The following is a 17,364-nucleotide window of genomic DNA, read 5'->3' as shown; positions in this document are numbered from 1 at the left end:
CGACGGTGCCGTTAATTAACGAACTCGAAAAGTAACGTACTGAAAGTACAACTCGACGGAGCATTGAGGGGTTCCGGGGACTGGTCGAGGAGGAAGGGAATGAACGAGCCGGGCGTAGGACGGAAGCGCGCGCGTATAAAGGGTCGGTGTCTGGCCAGACGGGCAGAAATGAAGCAGCAAGGGTTTTGTTTGTCCGGCTGTCCACCCCTTTCCTTCCCCCGGTTCACCCCCGCGGGCTGGAGCCCTCGCTGTATGAACCTCGCGGCCCCCTTCAACCCCTGCCTCCGCCACCGCCTCGAACTCCGTCCTTCGGCACCCCTGCCCCTCCCTCCCCCTCCCTCCTTCGCCGCTCTTCAACCTCCTATCCGCTGCCACCCCTCGCTCTCCCGCCCTGTTACACCCTTCTTACACCATGAACCTTCGCCAACCCCCTGTTGCCGCGTAACAATGCACGTGTGTACACTGTTTGCCCACATCCTCCCGCATATATCTTCGCGGGGCTATAATATTGATTACTTCGAGCGAATTTCTGTCTGAAACGCGAGCCCCGTCCGGCGTTCCTCCGACACCCGTCTTGTCCTCCCGCGCGGTCCCCGACTCGAAATGTACTCGCGGTTTCGCGACGCTCTTTCCGGCCGCTGAAACAATGCCGCCTCGCGATCTCCCGTTTTCGAGGCGCGTTCTTCGCCGGTTTCGTCTTCTAAAGTCTTTCTAGCTTTCGGTTTCCAGGAATACATTGGTAACAGAAGCATTTCGGGCATTCGATTATATTGTTGGAGATGCTGCGGTCTGAGAATACAGTAAATTCTCCCGAATTTTTCTCAGCTAGAGAACAGAAATGGACGATTTGGGAAGAGGAGGTACGATCATTCGAGAACCTTGCACCTCGTTTTTGTAATCATTGGGAATCGGACACTATAAAAATGAGTTGAAGGCAAATTGGAGAGAATTTACTTTATCTATAAATCGCAAGATTCTTTGAACAGGGCAGAGTATACAACTCTTGAGATTTTGGCAGGACGCGGAAGGGAAGACGTTTGGAATCTCGCAGAAAGAATTTCCTAGAGGCTGCTAATCGTGCAGCTAGATTAATTATAGACGATTAGGACGAATCGACGTTTACGAGAAGAGAAATTCTCTCTGAGAGTGTGCCAGATGCAACGTCCATCCTCCAGATAAAAATTGAAACGGCGATGCATGGAGGAACTTCATTTTAGAGGATTCATCGACGATCTTTGCGCGATCTGCAGCATATCGCGCGACTAATCATACACAAACGATTCGAAATAATCGAAAGGAATCGAGCATGCCCGAGTCGAAAGGTTATCCGAACGGTAAAGAGCACCAGACGCAACGACCACCGCCAGATGGAAATCGAAGCTGCGTTCATCGAGGAAACGTTTACATTGAAACGGATCGGATATGTACGGGCTAAGAGATTCTCGGAGTATTAAAGAGAACCAGATGCAACATCCTGGCACCGGAAAGGAGGGAGGCCGCGACGTAGGAACTGTATTTTAGTGGACGAATCGCGAGGTTCGCGAACGTCCGCGATGTTTCTGGTTCGGGAAAAAGCAGCGGGAAACGGGCGCGGTCAGGCGCGATTTTAAACGACGTTGCGTCTACTTTGTGCTTAACGCCCGGCTTCAATTCTGCGGGCAAATTGGACGAAAGTTTATTGTTTCTGCGGGTACCGGCGGCGGTACATTTTCCGCGCAGCCAATTCTCGTCCAAGTCATCCTCGGCTAAAAAGTCCCGGCTAATAATTGGCAAATGAAAAATGCAACAATGCCGAGGCGGCTGTAACCCGCGTCGGCAATATCCAGCTAAAAGACTCGTCATTCCGCTCGAGTAAACGGCCACACGACTTAAATTGCGTCACGGCTTTCCGAGCCATCCCGCCAACGTTTAATTCCATTCGCGATCCCTCTTCCCTCTCTGTTCCTCGCTCTCCTTCTCTTCCTCTCTTTCTCTCTCTTTCTCGCTCTTTCTTTCTCTCTCGCGGTCCGGACTATCGCGCTCTGCTCCTCTCTTCTCTCGTTCGTTCCTCACCGATTCGCATCGCCGCCGAGCCCCGTGTGTCGCGAATCGAAGTACAAAGAAGCAATAGTAGAAATAAGATAATTGCTATTACAATCGCAATTTCATCCCGGACGATGAGACTGCGGCGGGGGGAGAAGCGAGTAGGACAGGGGGTGGTGGAGAGGGCCAGGCTCCAGAAGAACTTGAGGGGGAGGTTTCGCGTTGCCAACTGCCACGAAGAGCGAAAGAGAGAGAGAGAGAGAGAGAGAGAGAGAGAGAAAGAGAGATCGAGAAAGAGAGGGTTGAACTACAAAGTACGTTAATGTCCCGGCCTCTCGCAACACCCCCACGCACCCTCGGCGCCGCAGACAGTTTGTTGTCGAAGCTTCGGGGATTACACAAATGAGGTTGTTCAGCGAGAGAAAATGTACATTCCGCTACAAAGCCGCTCGCCACGCGTGGAATTAAAGGAGGGAAAGGGTAGAGCAACAGCAGCCAGCTGCTCGGCAAGGTGAAAAAGTTCCGCTATCGCTCGCATCGCCGACAATATTTTCTTTGCTGAAAGCCCGCGCCCGGAGAATGGATTTCCATCGAGCCGCGCGCTTAAACCCCTTCAAGAACGGAGCTTCCCGCTTTTATCGGGAGCCACCCTCTTCCGTCAATATTGCTCTGTACATGTTTTTACACGCACCTTTGCGGCAAATCATCGGACCGCTCTCTTGACCCGGCCGGGTTAATCAGCTCCCGGATAAACTATTCGAAACGATCGGCGCCGTCGGAAAATACGAAAGTATTTTTTTCGCCGTTTAATTTGCGGTCGAAATACAGCCGATTCTTCCTAATTTTCTTCTCTATACAAAAATGGACGATCTGGGAGGAGAAGGTATAATTGTTCGATTCTTGCGGCTCATTTTTATAGTTGCCGATTGTCAACGATCATAAAGACGAGGTGCGAGGCTCCAATAATCGTGTCTCCTCTTCCCAAATTGTCTATTTTTGTTCATAGGCTGATTGAAAAAATAGGGAGGATTTACTGTACACTGTAAAAGACGATTGTCGGATCAGAAAAATTATAATTCAATACCACTAATTACCGCGCAAAATTTAGATGATGTGTACAAGATTATTCACGTCTTAATCGTTCCAATTATATAACGCAGCAATTAATATTTATCATAACATACTAAACAAAGTGAACGTCAGTAGGATTTTTAGAACGCGAAATAGCATTATATTAGTTAGAAAATTAGGAATAGTTAATGGATCATCTAAATTAATAAATCTAAATCAAATTAGAAATATTAGTATTTCTTCCGGTAAATTTTCCTTTTCTCGCTTTAGCCTCATTAATTAGACGACTCTGATATTGCAGGTATTTTTCAATGTCTTCGAATGTCCTCGATTATCACACAATATCTTCCATGTACCCATAAACGCACAAAATCCGCAGTCTAACGATTAGACCGCGTATCCCAGCGAAATTGAAATCTGAAACTAGAAGCACAAACGCGTTTCATAAACGCGTCGAATCCGCACTTCGTCCGCGATATCTAATTGCGAACAATGTTGAATTTCGCGGACGCGCAGGTTTTAAACAAATTTTATAGTACGGCTCGTTCAGCTCGAATCGGTCGAATCGAACGCGATTATCCAAACTTCCGTGACTTTTCCATCGGCGTACGATCGATGGGACACAGCGGGGAGCTCTGTCCCATAGTTGGAGCGAGCCGCGTAATTCATCCTAAATGCGATCGACGGCTTCAGTGTAATTCTACAAAGGCCGTATACGCGGCTAAAAATTCAGGGACCATCGTGGTTAATCGAAGCTGTGGGGCCACTCGAAGCGGCCGCCGGAGCAGCTCCAGTCCGGCGATGGTCCTCAAATAAGCTCGCGATCGTCGTTTACTCTTTTCGGAAGTTCGCGGCAATACCGCCGCGTATGAAATATGGAATTGCGACTAGGTGGCGCCGATTAATTAGGCCGTAGGTAGTTGATAGTTGAAGGGGGTGAAGTAGTCGAGCCAAAGAGAGCGAGAGCGAGAGAGAGAGGAAGAGAGAGGAAGAGAGAGAGATGAAGCGAGCAAGCACGAGGCAGCCAGCCCTTGCGCTAAGCATACCGTGGGGGCTAGGGATAGTAATTGTATACGTACTAAGAGAATGGCAAGGTAAACAAAACTATGTAAGATTGCCCCATTAATATACATATCTCTTGGTTCAGTTGGGCCGTGAGAGAGCGGACCGACCCTCTCGCCGTGCTCCCAGCGTTGTGCCTCGCAGAAAGGGGGTGAGTAGTCTTGGCCTTAGACTCTCTGGGGTTAGGCTCGTTCGAGAGCAAGGAGGGTACACAATGGATATTGAGACCATAATTTACGGCTGATTGTTAGCCCCGCGATCTATGGATTCCTCCGTCCTGCCTCCCCGCCTTCGACCAGCTTCTAACTACGCCAGCCAGCCGCCCGCCCCCTTTCCCGCCCGTTTACCACCCATCTAGCCCGTGTCGAATTTGTGTTAGGTCTGTAATAAGTGCTCGGGAGTACGTGTGTACCGAGCCCTCAGCCTGGAACGCGGAGGCATTAGAGGAATCTCGCGGAAACGGACGGCCCGCGGATACCGAAAGACTTTCGTGCACGTAATACCTGCAACTGCTGCACCGGCCTGCTGCACTTATTCCGCGTGCCGGCCGGCACAAGAATACAATCGCTGCCCGTTCGAGATCTCGCGATACTCGAACGCGATGCGATTCCGCGGCGTCGCGTGGCCTCGACCGACGACCTCGAACCCTGCGCAGGACTCGTCGAATTAATTGAAACGGTTCAAGTTTCATGCAGTTCGAAGTAAATCGCGGATCACTGCGATTCTAAATAAAGCGAAACGGCACCGTTGCTCATTGTTCCTTTATGAAACCGATGCGCAATGTAAAAATAAGTCGCGACTGCTCTTGGTGGCTAGTGATCGTGTTCGTTTTTCTTTAGGAAGCGGTTGTGAAGATCTCTGTGGTTTAAGCTACGTGGTTCCAGTAATTATGCACGTGCTAGGTAATACGTTTGCTATCAAATTGAACTAAGTGACTTGAATTCTTTTTAGATGACAGAGAGACTGAAATAAGAATTTCTCGCTTTTTAACTTCTTCGTCATAGAACCTCGTTAAAGAACGAGGGTTTTTAACTTTTCCTTTTCATTCTAAGTAACAGCAAAATTAGAAAAAAGCTCTTCAGTCATCGTATAGTAGACTAGTCCTTCTATCATCTAAAAGAAATTCAAGTCATTTGGTTCAGTTTTGAAAAAGTTGTCGTGTACAAAATTGTCTGTTAACGTAGCTTCCATCGTAAGGATTTTTCAGCCATAAAAGAAACGATAATCTTGCCATAGCTTCAGATTTCTTTGGCAAGTAGTTTAAGATTTCGACAGTTCAGAATAAAACGAAGAATCCACGAATTTTTAAGATTTTTTAGCCCGGAATAGAAACGACGAAGAGCGACGAACATATTTCTGAATCTTACGTTGCGTTTAAATTCGATGCTGCAAGTCGGTTGGCAGTGATTGTGGCTAAAGAGAGAGAGAGAGAGAGAGAGAGAGAGAGAGAGAGAGAGGCGTCGGGCGCGAACAAGTTTGTTAGTAATTGGCCGAAACTCGAGTCGGATTGTTCCGCAAGAGGTCAGCCGTTGTGCTTATCCGACCGCTCTCGCAACAAGAACGCCGGTTATAAATTAATTAGGAGGGTCAAATTCGCAACTAGGTCCCATTCCACGAGACGATTCGGCAGTTAGGGGTTTGGGGCTGAATGTCTTACTAGTTCGCCGGTGGCTCGAGGGACCGAGCAAAGGAGGAGGCGATGTTTGGTCTTCCTTACAAGGGGCCAACTAACCAGCCGACCGACCAACCTGCCACTTACCAAAGGATAATAACGTAGTAATCCTACCATGAGACACGGATGAAGTCCTTAATAACCCTATAAACCCGAGATATATGCTGCATATCAATATACCGGAGACAGCTGCCGCTATTACCTCGCGACCGACCTGATTAAACCTGCTTCCTATCGCGACGAGCCGGCCGAAAAGCGCGAGCAATTAATAAGAAATCGTCAAACTGCGACGCGTGTTCGTAACGAAAGATAATTCGCGGCCGCGAATCGTCTCTCGCCGGGCGACTTCGGCGAGCTCTGCCCACGAATGTCAAAAATTTGGTCAAATGAGAGCGCTGTTCGAATCGAACATTTATTTGCACCGGTATTTGCAGCGCGATAATTGCAATTGTTGCATAATTTACGACGCCGTGTATTCAACAATGGACAACTCGGCGTGCACTTTCGCGACGAGATATCCGCTAGTTGGCAACGAACGTGTTAATCTTGAACGTTAGTGCGGTATCGATCCGAGCCCGGCGCAGGTAATAAAGGCAAAGCGTCGATTGTTTGTACGATCCGTAATAAATTCTGCCGCCTGTATATTAAATACATATCGCGTTGCTTGGCCGGACTCGACCGCGGCCCTGCCGGCCGCGCCGACCCGCCGATCCCGCAATTCCAATTTCGAATCGATCTTCGGTAATTTTCAAAAATTCTCGAAAAACCATCGCGAACTTCAATAAAGCCCTAGTAATTAATTTGTGATTATATCGTGAATGCCGGTTGAATTCATGTTACGTTGCATGGCGCGATAGGAATGCAACCCCGGGCTCAACAAGCGCAATACGAAGTGCGTGATTTTGGAGAGACGCATAAACGATATTCCGATACCGTTTCATGGCGATACTTTCGCTGGGAGGGAATCGAATTGTTCGAAGGGGGGAAAATTGACAAGCGACATCGCCGCGGCTAAATAGCTGCCGGTTTTTTTTTCTGGCCGAACCCGCGTGCACGCTTGTAACGCGGTTGTATTAATTTTCACCCGGCGACGAGCCGCGCAACGTTCGAACGCGCGCCAAACAATTTATCTATCTATCGCGAACCGGACGGAATTCGACCGGACAAGGCCGTGTTCGCGAACGCCTTGAACGCGCGTGCAAAAGTAGACGAAGAGCTGGTTCAACGATATAAAACGATCTCTTAAAATTCATGGACCCCTTTGTATTTTATTCGACCCTTTTGCTCGCACATCATTCGTCCTTCGCGAACCAGAATGAAGTCGATCGACGAAGATCGGTTCACGAACTCCTCGAACGTTCGCACAAAATTGGAGAAGTTGTTTAAACGAAGTAGAAATTCCAAAACAATCGTCAAAAAAGCAACCCATTTTCTGTCTTTACAAATCACGAACTGCGTGTTTTTTCTTTCCACCATTCAGAAAGGTTCGAAACCGTAAAACTGCCCTAAATAAAGTTCCATTCTGTCTTCGGACACCGTGAACCGATCCCTCTGTCTCCGTTGCGCGCGACAAACCGTGCTCCTCCGCGGCCAGATAAATGGATCGGGATCAGTTAACGCGACGCGGTCACCTGCGAACGGGCTTCTTCCCGCCGAAATTACGGGCATAAATTAGACCGAGTACGATCGTTGTCGCGGACGAATTTCGAAGCGACGGAGCTCGTGCATCTGGCTCGCGGTTTATAATTGAAGGAGCCGGAACGAATCCGTGCAGAGCACGGTGTCGCAACGTTCCGCGGTGTTTGCAAGCTTGTCGCAGTTTGTAATATTTGCCGGGCCCGGGGGATCGGCTAACACGTATTAAACATGACAGTGTATCGCCGGTTCAAATATAGAAAGTGGTATACGGCGGCATTCGCGTGGCGGGCCACGGTGTGCTAACGACATCGACATTTTATCCGCAAGACGGCGAACGTCCCGGCGCCCCGAGAGGGACGCAAGAAACCGGCGATCAACTGCGCCGTGGATGCTGTTATGAGCTGTTTTCCTAACCGATGGGAGACAGGTGGCGGCGAGAAGTGGACTTTAACAAATGGCCACTGTGCTCGGTGGCACGGGACGTGCCTACTTGAGATGCGGCGGGCAGGATCTATGCCTGCCATTTCTCAACGGCGCTCCGCGGGCAAACAATACCCTAAACCAGCGATGTAAGAACTGTCGAGCCGGCCGAGAAGGACTCCGAGGCAAGTTGATCAAAGTCAAGGTACTTCCGGAGACCCTTGCCAAAACGCTGACACCAATAATGCGTACAAAGCGCGCCGGACTCTGTTGCCCGTCCCAACTGTTAATAGTTATGGTAAATTTAACGCCGGCCTGTGCTCGAGCCACGCTGATCCTCCTTAACCGTAAACGTCCCTGCCCCTGCATCGATCATAGCCACGGTCTCCCTCCCCTCTCGTCGTTATTACCCACCGAACTTCGTTTAATGCTGCAAGCAGCATTTAAACTTCTTGTACATGTTATCTGAAGATATAATTAGGTAAGGAAGGTATAATATTCTTAAAAATTGTAGCCAGGGACTACAAATGAAACGCACGATTTTGTGGAAGCATTTAGTACATTTGTAATCCCTTGGCATTCGTTGTAAAGTCAGTCTAGTGATGGAAGCTTCGAACAGAATTTATTTAACCCTTGCACTATCGCATCCTGTCAACTATTTGCTTCTTTAAGATGACAGGAGAAATCAATTCTACCGTTGTCTATATTCGGATAATTGCTGTTAATGCTGTTAATACGATAATTATCAATTTTCTTGCACGTGCAAGAATTTATTACAGCAATAAATATGTATTAGGTATTATAGGTGTAGGTAACACTGTTCTGTTCTTTCATCGATTCTTTCATCTATCTTTTTATCAATCTTTTCATCAATATGTAAGCATATTCTAATTACAATAATGTCTCTCTAATTGACGCTCAGATTGTCCACAAAAATGGACAATTTTGGAAAAGGAGATACGATCGTTCGAGCCTTGTGGCTCGTTTTTTATGGTCATCGATTCTCAACAACTATAAAAACGAGCTGCAGGGCTCGAATAATCGTGTCTCCTCTTCCCGAATTGTCCATTTTTTGTGCACAATCTTTGCATCAATTAGGAAGAATTTACTGTATCTTGTTAACAAGCCAATTCTTCTCATTTTTGAGACTTATTATCACCGAGCCATAAGCGACCGATTACGATGAACTTAATGAAAGAATAACTAGTAGAAATACTTGAATTTTAACTGATCTGAGCGTCAATTAAGGAGACATTACTGTATTCTTAATATTTCTTAATATTCTAATTATGGAAATGATTGTAATGGAAAAGTTTCTAGTTGTTGTAACTGCGAAGAGAACGATAGGGTTAATTTCTTCATCCTTTGGGAAATTATATTGTGATGCTGGAATGAAAGTCGATCGAACCGCGACATTTATTCGGCAGGGGATGGGGATTTGGATTTAAGGGGCCCGCGCCGAAGACGCGAAGAAGAAGAAGAAGAAGAAGAAAAGATATTTTGTTAAGCGATCGTTTCCCGGTGGTTTAGAGTTTACCGGGATATCGAGCGTAAACTGCCCGTAGGGACCTTGTTAGTTCAATTCGCCTGAACACCCTCTCCGCTGCGGGAGAAAACTGCCACCCCTGGCTGACCACCCCCGACACCGTTTATGTTGCTGTAAAAGGGACGTTTATGACAATATGCTCGCTACTGTGAATTGCCTCTGCTTAACTGCGCGAACCGATTCTTTCCCTGCTAATTTATTATTAACCCTCCGACCACGACCTACCATTTTCAGAGTGTAACCCTCCTGTCCGCTAATCCCGCGATTAGCGGCCACGTGTGAACGCTTCCTGACAGTTCGTGACTTTTGCGAGTCACTCGCGATCCTACGACCTCCGACGATTTTTCCGCGCGTCATTCGCGCGGTAGAAACATTCTTCCGCGTCAATATCGATTTATCTCGAACGCACGAAGTAACAAATTTGTTATTTTTTTAGTAGAAGAGATAAGAGGATTTGGACGTCTCGTCTTAGTTTTTCTAGCCTTTCTAGTTTCCACACCGAAGAAATAATTATTTACGTGACAATTGTTTACGGTACGATCATTCTATTAATTTTGTATCATCGCGTGAATTCCATATAAAAGGACAATATAAGAGGACGAACGTTAATATAAAATGGGTACATTGAAGATTTGATGAATCGACGACGAAAGTAGGTAATTCTGCGAATCGAATAGAAAAATGAAAAGAATTGGGGAGCACTGAAATTAATAAAGAAATTAATAAAGAAACAACGGAACCCGTCGAGTTGCTCTTGTTTCTTCCACATTTTGATTTCACGCGACGATCCACGGTCTAGTAATGAGCGCGTTAAAGCGATCTCGCGCAAAACAAATGAAACAGCAGTAAAAAGGAGGGAACGGCGGAAAGAACAAGCGGCAAGAGATAAAAGGGGACAAATCAGTGTCCGCTAACGGAGGGTGGAACGGTCAGAGTATTGTCAAGGTATTGTCCAGTCGGCTTCCAAAATAATCGTCAGGCGGAGCTAATGGTGTATGAAGCCCGATATCAAAATAACTCATCCGTGTCCGGCACGTGGTCACCGCGTCCGCAGCCTTTCTCTTCGCCAGTGACAGGAGGCCCCGAAAAGTTAAAAAATAGCGGCGTGAAAAACTCCTTTCTCCTGTCTATTGTCCTGCCCGGCTGCGATAGACGCAGGGTTGGTGTGCGTTCGTAGAAAAATCTTGGACGTTGCCGATAATCCGTTACCGACGGTTCTTTGTCCGGCCGCAAAAGCGATAAACGCGAAGGGTTGAAGCAGTTCGGACGAATGTGCACTTTTAAAAGGATCTACCTTTTCCCGCGATGCTTCTATAGCCTGCGAACAGACTTCGCAATACCTAATTGCTAGCCGATCGTTCTGGTCAATTTTTCTCCGATTTTCATAGACCGTCAAATAATTCTGAAATTAAGTCAATTATAGTTACGGTAAATTCTCCCCAATTTTCCTTCAGCTTGTTAGCAAAGATAAAGAATTTGGGAGGAGGAGTAGCTGATTGTCAATAATTATAAAAATGGGGTGCGAGGCTCGAATAATCGTTTCTCCTTTTCCCAAATTGTTCATTTATGCTTAGAAGCTGAAGGAAAATTAGGGAGAATTTACCGTATATCGTTCGCCAACGATCGTTTTAGCGACAGCAAAAATTCTTTTCCAGTGATAATTTAGTTTTAACGATTGCTATATATACTTGATCGTGCCAATCGATTTTTCAACGTTAACAGCGATTTTCTCGCGCATCAAAACTTTTCTACCAACAGTATTCTATCGTTAACAATTGCTAGCTTTTCGCGACAATCAATTTTTCCAGACGGTATTATTCTCTGAAAAATCGTGAAACTGCAGTGAACCGAGCTGTGCAGGTGGTAGAGCATCGAGAGCACCGTTTAACGTTCCCGCAGCTTTTTGTACGAGTCCGAGCGTCGTCGTAATTGAAAGAACCGTTCGAATAAGTTGAAAACATCTCCCCGGAAGCCATCGGCTCGGTGTATCGATTAATCCTGTACATAACCGGTGCGTTTCCGCATTAGCATTGGAAATGAAATTCGGTTGCCGGAAGCGATCGGCGGAACGAAACGATTCTAATAGGCGATCAACAGGTTTCTTTTCCTCGAAACAGATTCAATGGATTATACGTTTAGACACCGGCCGTGCCGTCTCGTCGGTGCCGTTGCGAAACAGGAATTCGTCACTGTTGCGTCACAATAACCCGGTGACCCGTCGCGAAAACCCGTTAACGTTTCACCGGCACCACTATCGAACACAGTCGCCTACTTGATCAGCATTTAATATTATAATGCTCGCTCGCGTCTGGCGATTTTACGAAAACAAATTATTCAAGCTTTTTGCGACCTGGAATTATCATATTACACGATCACGTATGCGGACTACAGAGTTGCACCATATTACGCTCGAAATTGATCATTGGCCGTGCAAATTGCTACTTAATTCCACGGATATTCAAGTGGATCGGCGATTTCTTCGGTAATACGGAAAATATTGGCAGAAAAACAGCCGGGGGAAAAAGCGCGATTAATTCTTCGATACCTTGCCGGACGAGCCTGATCAAGTATAATTACGTCTCGTGCAAGAAAGAGTAATTTGTAATCGTTTGCACCACGACTTCCATCTTATTGTTCATATTACTATTATCGTTCTACCGATTATTGTTATTATCACGTATCATTACTCATGTTAATATTACTCGTATTAGTACTATGTTTATCGAATTCTCGCGTTAGCACCGACTGTTTCATTATATCTCCGTTTATTATCACATTGTTATTATTGCAGTCAATTCTCCCTAATTGACGCTCAGCTTGGAAACAAAAATGGACAAATCGGGAAGAGAAGGCACGATTAATCGAGCCTCGCGGCTCGTTTCGTTCTAGTCGTTGACAATCGGTAACCATAAGGGTTTTAACTATAGGCTCGAATAATCGTACCTCCTCTACCCGAATTGTCGAACCTCGTTTCCAAGCAGGCCGCCAATTAGGGAGAATTTACTGTTTCCACCTCGTTTCTATCTTCGCGCGCACGCCACAAAGTTTTCTGCAACGAAAGCTCCACCCGGTTGACACAATACGCATTATTACTATAATTATCCGTCGGAGAAGTACCGCGTTCGAGAAATCGACCGACGCGTGTTCAGGGTCCCAAGGAGACCGCGGGGGTGCTCGAGGACTTTCTCCGAGTGCGAAAGCGGGTCCCTTATCGGCACGATTATCAAACGAAGCTTGTCGATCGATCGGTCGGCCGGTGCCTCGGTTACGTAACGGTTATCGGAAAAGCAAATTACCCTAAATAGTAACAGCCCCGGCTGGTGGCAATAGCGTATCGGACGAAACGAAGGATAGCGCGGTTGCAAAAGGCGACGGGGCCGGGTGGGCGGAAGGGGCGCAGGCCGGTTTTCACCCTTGCGAAGCCGGCAAGTCGAAAGTAGGAACCGCGACTATGGGTGAAGCTAAGTCTGTCCGTGTAATGGGGCATCGGCACGCGATTTCTCCGACCACCCCCGCCGTCGCGATTCTAACTTTCAACTTCGCTCGGAACCGCCCCCCACCCCCGAATCCGGCCCCATCGTCTCGCTGGCGTGCCTCATCCCCGAAGGTACAGGGTGTTGCGCTGTGACTTATCGGCTCTAATTATTCGCCGGCAAGAAACCCGCCGGAGAACCGACGATCAGGCCTGCCACCCTCGTAAAGTAGCTTCTCTCTCTCTCTCTCTTTCTCTCTCTCGACGCATCGTGCGCCCGCACACGCTCGCCCATTGTTTCGCCTGTCCACCGTGCTAATTCCCCGGCTTTTTATTCCGGCGTCCTCGAAATCTTCGATTTTCCAAACGATCCGCATCCCTTACGAACCTCGACGACTAACTCGTGGAGAATGATTAGGCACTCTCGGTGTCTCTCCGATAAATCTGGAGAAGTTCTCCGCGGTTCGCGAAAGCTTCGGCCTTGGAAGCTGTCGTCGTCGGTCCAGGATTAAGAAATCCCGACGATTAAATACGGGAACGTAGAGACTGTGTGTGTGTCTTGCACCGAAGGAGAGCTGCGTGGAAATAAGCGAGCACCCAGTAGATCGAAGAAAAGTTTGGATCCCGGAGCGGCGGCGGCGGCACGAGGAAGGACTACAGCCGGCGATCGATCCCCGGCGAGTGTTCGAAGTTGGACAAAGATTGAAGACAAGTGGCGAGGAACCGCGAGCGAAATCGTAGCGTCGTTGCTGTGCACCGGCTCGATCGAGGAGAGAGCGACACCGGGAATTAATAATGCAGGCATTAAGGTACACGCCGGTGCTCGATCCAACGCGGACAATACAACCGATACAATGCGCGCAGGGAGACAGAGAGAGAGAGAGAGAGAGAGAGAAGGGGTGGCGCGAGGGTGCGACGGTTGAGACACGTGAATTTGCAAACGGATATCGACGGGACAGGGGCGAACGTCCGAGTCTAAAGATATTTGAGTCGAATATATGTAGAGCAACGCTTGCATTCTGCATCCCGATCGTGTAGAATCCGATGCAAGGATCGATCGCGATCGATCCCGGACAGCTCAAGACACGTCGGCCGGAAACGCAGCGGGATTTCGGCTGTCTGGCAGATCGCCGACGCTGCGGATCCTCGGCCACCCTCTCTCTAAACAACGATTTTCAACGGTCCCCGCTTTGGTGTGATAATTTTTCAATTTGGCCTCATGCGTTATTGACGTCAGCGTCGGCGTGCACCGACATTAGCAGCCCTTTTGACGAGGAGTCTGAGTGGTCGTCGCACAAAACAATGCTAACCCCATGCCATCATTCAGCCTACGCGCGCACCCACCCCTTCCCAGACCCGGCCTCCTCCAGCCCGTCCTCTCTCTCTCGCTCTTTCTCTCTTCCCCTCTCTCTCTCTCCCTCCCCTCCGCCGACGCCGCTGCTTTAACCCTACGGGAATAAGGAGAGTCGCAATGTAAGCAACACACAACACGTTGTGTGCACCCATGTTTTTTACATTAGCCAGACGATACTTGCCCCAGAGTATGAGAGAGGCTGCCGGTGTGGAATGTCTATGGAGTCGAGGCTGTGCGTGTGTGTTTGCGAAACTTCGGTGTGTTGGCCTGCCGAGTTCCCTAGCTCTTAGTAACCTTCTGCGTTTCCCTGATCCCCTGCGACCCTATTGCGCCCGGCCAGCCACCGACACGCAGCCATAAGCGCGCCCGCCTCGACTTTCCCTCGTTTCCTTCCACCGAGACTTTTCCACGGACCATGCTCCTAGACCTCATGCTCCGTTGTGCACTTTTCGGCTGGCCCACCCGACCGCCATGTGTGCTCCTACATTCATCGGACGATCTACTAAAATCTAATACGGTATACTCTGTCGCAGCGGTTCTTCGAGATCGCTTCGAGATTCTCGTTCGTCAAGGTTGAACGTTTCTTCCATCGCTGGAGCAAGCAACCTCGCGTATAGTAATTTCTCCCTAATTCGCGCTCGGATTGCAAATGTGGATAATTTGGGAGGAGGAGATATGGTTATTCGAGGCTTGCGGCTCGTTTTCATAGTTACCGATTGTCCAGAACTAGAAGGATCGATTAATCTTATCTCCTCTTCCCAGATTGTCTATTTTTGTGCTCAATCTGAGCGCGAATTAGGGGTTTAAAATAATTACTGTATTTCGGAAGCGAATTTCCTAGCTGCTGCGAGATATTCGAAATTGTTCCACGATAAATTAGGAATTCTGAAGAAGTTTCGAGAAACACAATTGTTTATTTCGGTATTAAGGCGCACGATTTCTATGTCCGACAGCCTTCAAGTTCCGTCTCATACGTGTACGTAGACCCTTAACCCTTTAACAGTTTTAGTACACATACGGAGCATCGGGCTCAAATATTCCCACCGTTGAAAATTCTTATTGGATTGAAATATTCTTGAAAATTCATGTTGTGCACATTAAAGGGTTTAAAGCGAGGATCCTAATAGTTTAACATTCTACAAAAAAATGTAACAGACATTTTATCATAGAGAGAAGCCGTGTGTAAGAAGGCAGCCGTGTGTTGTTCATTTGTATCGCAGAGAAAGCGTATCGAGAAAATCACTACGTCGGAAGAACTATGCACAACCCGTGGATGATGCACGATAGTGGAAGAATTATGTACTTGGCTCAGAGTTAGAGTGAGTCTTTATCGATCTGCGCAACAAATGCTCTGTCTTCTTATGTGACAACTTTAAATTGACCTGTCGCAATTCACACTTTCAAGAAAATAGCTTTCGATGATTTGCTTACGGCGTTAACCCCCTGCCACCCCATTATCCTCGCAGTTAAAACGATTAAATAATTATTTATTACTATTAAAACGGACTCTTTCGATCGTAACAATATCTAAGAACGATAAGATCATAAAATTGAAGCATTTTATCTAATCGAACCAAAATTGCAAAGTCAAGTCTTGCGGCATCGATTACGTTCTCAATTTATTACCTCGTTTAGATTCCAATAAAACGAAGAAAATATAATATCGCCACAACACAATAAACGCAATATTCTACAGGACGTATCTAGACGGGGAGAATCCACGAATTTTGGAGCACCCGGTAGAGGGACAATCGCATAGACACCCTATTGCCTCGCGCAGATTCCAATAAAACGAAGAAAATATAATATCGACACAACACAATAAACGCAATATCCTATAGAACGTATCTAGACAGGGAGAGTCCACGGTTTTTGGAGCACCCGGTAGAGGGACAATCGCATAGACACAGAGCGGACGTAGAGCGGCGATAGAGACGGAGATGAATGGGGTGAAGTGGAGGAGGTCGACGTTGATACGGCGAAGGAGGAAGCGTCGGAGCGGTGGCAGGGTTGAAAAGGGGTTAGGAAACGAGGGGCGGGGGCGGGTTCTGTGGAACAAGCAGTCGTTTGTCGTCGGACAGATAAACAACGTCGTTATTGTAAATGCATTGGATCAACATGCTGCGGGGCTTCATTGGCGGCTTTTCTTCGCGGGCACTAGCGCCGGTGCCGGTGCAGTCGGCGCGGCGGTTGTGCTGCGGGGAGAGAGAGAGAGAGAGAGAGAGAGGCGCCGGTTGTTTACGGGATCGATAGTCCGATCGGTCGGATCGATTCGATCGTATCGGATCCCGTCCCTTTCCCCGCGGGCGGAGCGAAACAATCGTTGTAACGTGTTCCGTCGGTCTGCGAGCCGGCTCTCTCTTTCTCTCTCTCTCTTCCTCTCTCCTCCCGTTTCTCTCTCTCGATATCCTCGCGTACCCCGAAGACCTCTCTGTCTTCCTCTTTGTCTTTTTCTCTGCACCCCCGGCCGACGCGATGGATCCCGGAGAACGTACAGAGAATAACAAGGCGGATCACGTGACGGCCAGGTAGAAAATGCGTCGGGATCAGCCGACGTCGACGCCGGCGTCGCTCTCTCCGCCGTACAAAATATTTGTTCCAGTATATCGTATATACCCGGGGCCGGCTCCTCCGCGTATCCCACTGTTTTTCCATTACACCCACGAGGCGAACGTGGCCGCCGCGAGTCGGAACGTCTGTAAATCATCGGAAACGAATCGAAAATACGCCGGGAGATCGTTAACGGTCGACGCGCCGACGGTGGTCCGTTGCCTCTCCGCGTGCATCGATCGAGGCTGTTCCGTGCATTTTCGCGGACCCGTGCTCGTGGCCGAGCGCCGACGAGAGATCCGCGAGCAAGTCGCCGAAGGGGTGAATCTAGAACGCGGAGGGGTAAAAGCCGCGCCGCGCGGACACACGCGCGCGCTGTCCGCGAGCGGCTTTACCTTCCTCGGCCGTATAACCGAAGAAACCCGCTCGATATTTCTGTAATTGAAGGCTGGCGTTTTGCGCTCAGGAATAATGGAGAAATTATTTGTCTCCGATACCGCCGATATGCTGTATTATTCCAGCCGATGCTTCGATCCGCGTGCACGGGACGCGTATGT

General features: G+C 48.2%; 1 protein-coding gene across 16 annotated transcripts in view; it reads right to left on the bottom strand.

Moving 5' to 3' along the window:
- FoxP (forkhead box transcription factor P) overlaps positions 1–17,364 on the bottom strand; it is a 335,444-nt gene that overhangs the window by 234,925 nt on the left and 83,155 nt on the right. The gene's annotated exons all lie outside the window — the stretch shown is intronic.

This window comes from Megalopta genalis, chromosome 4, assembly GCF_051020955.1.
Source record: "Megalopta genalis isolate 19385.01 chromosome 4, iyMegGena1_principal, whole genome shotgun sequence".
NCBI lineage: Eukaryota > Metazoa > Arthropoda > Insecta > Hymenoptera > Halictidae > Megalopta > Megalopta genalis.
This window is presented reverse-complemented; position numbering and strand designations above follow the sequence as displayed.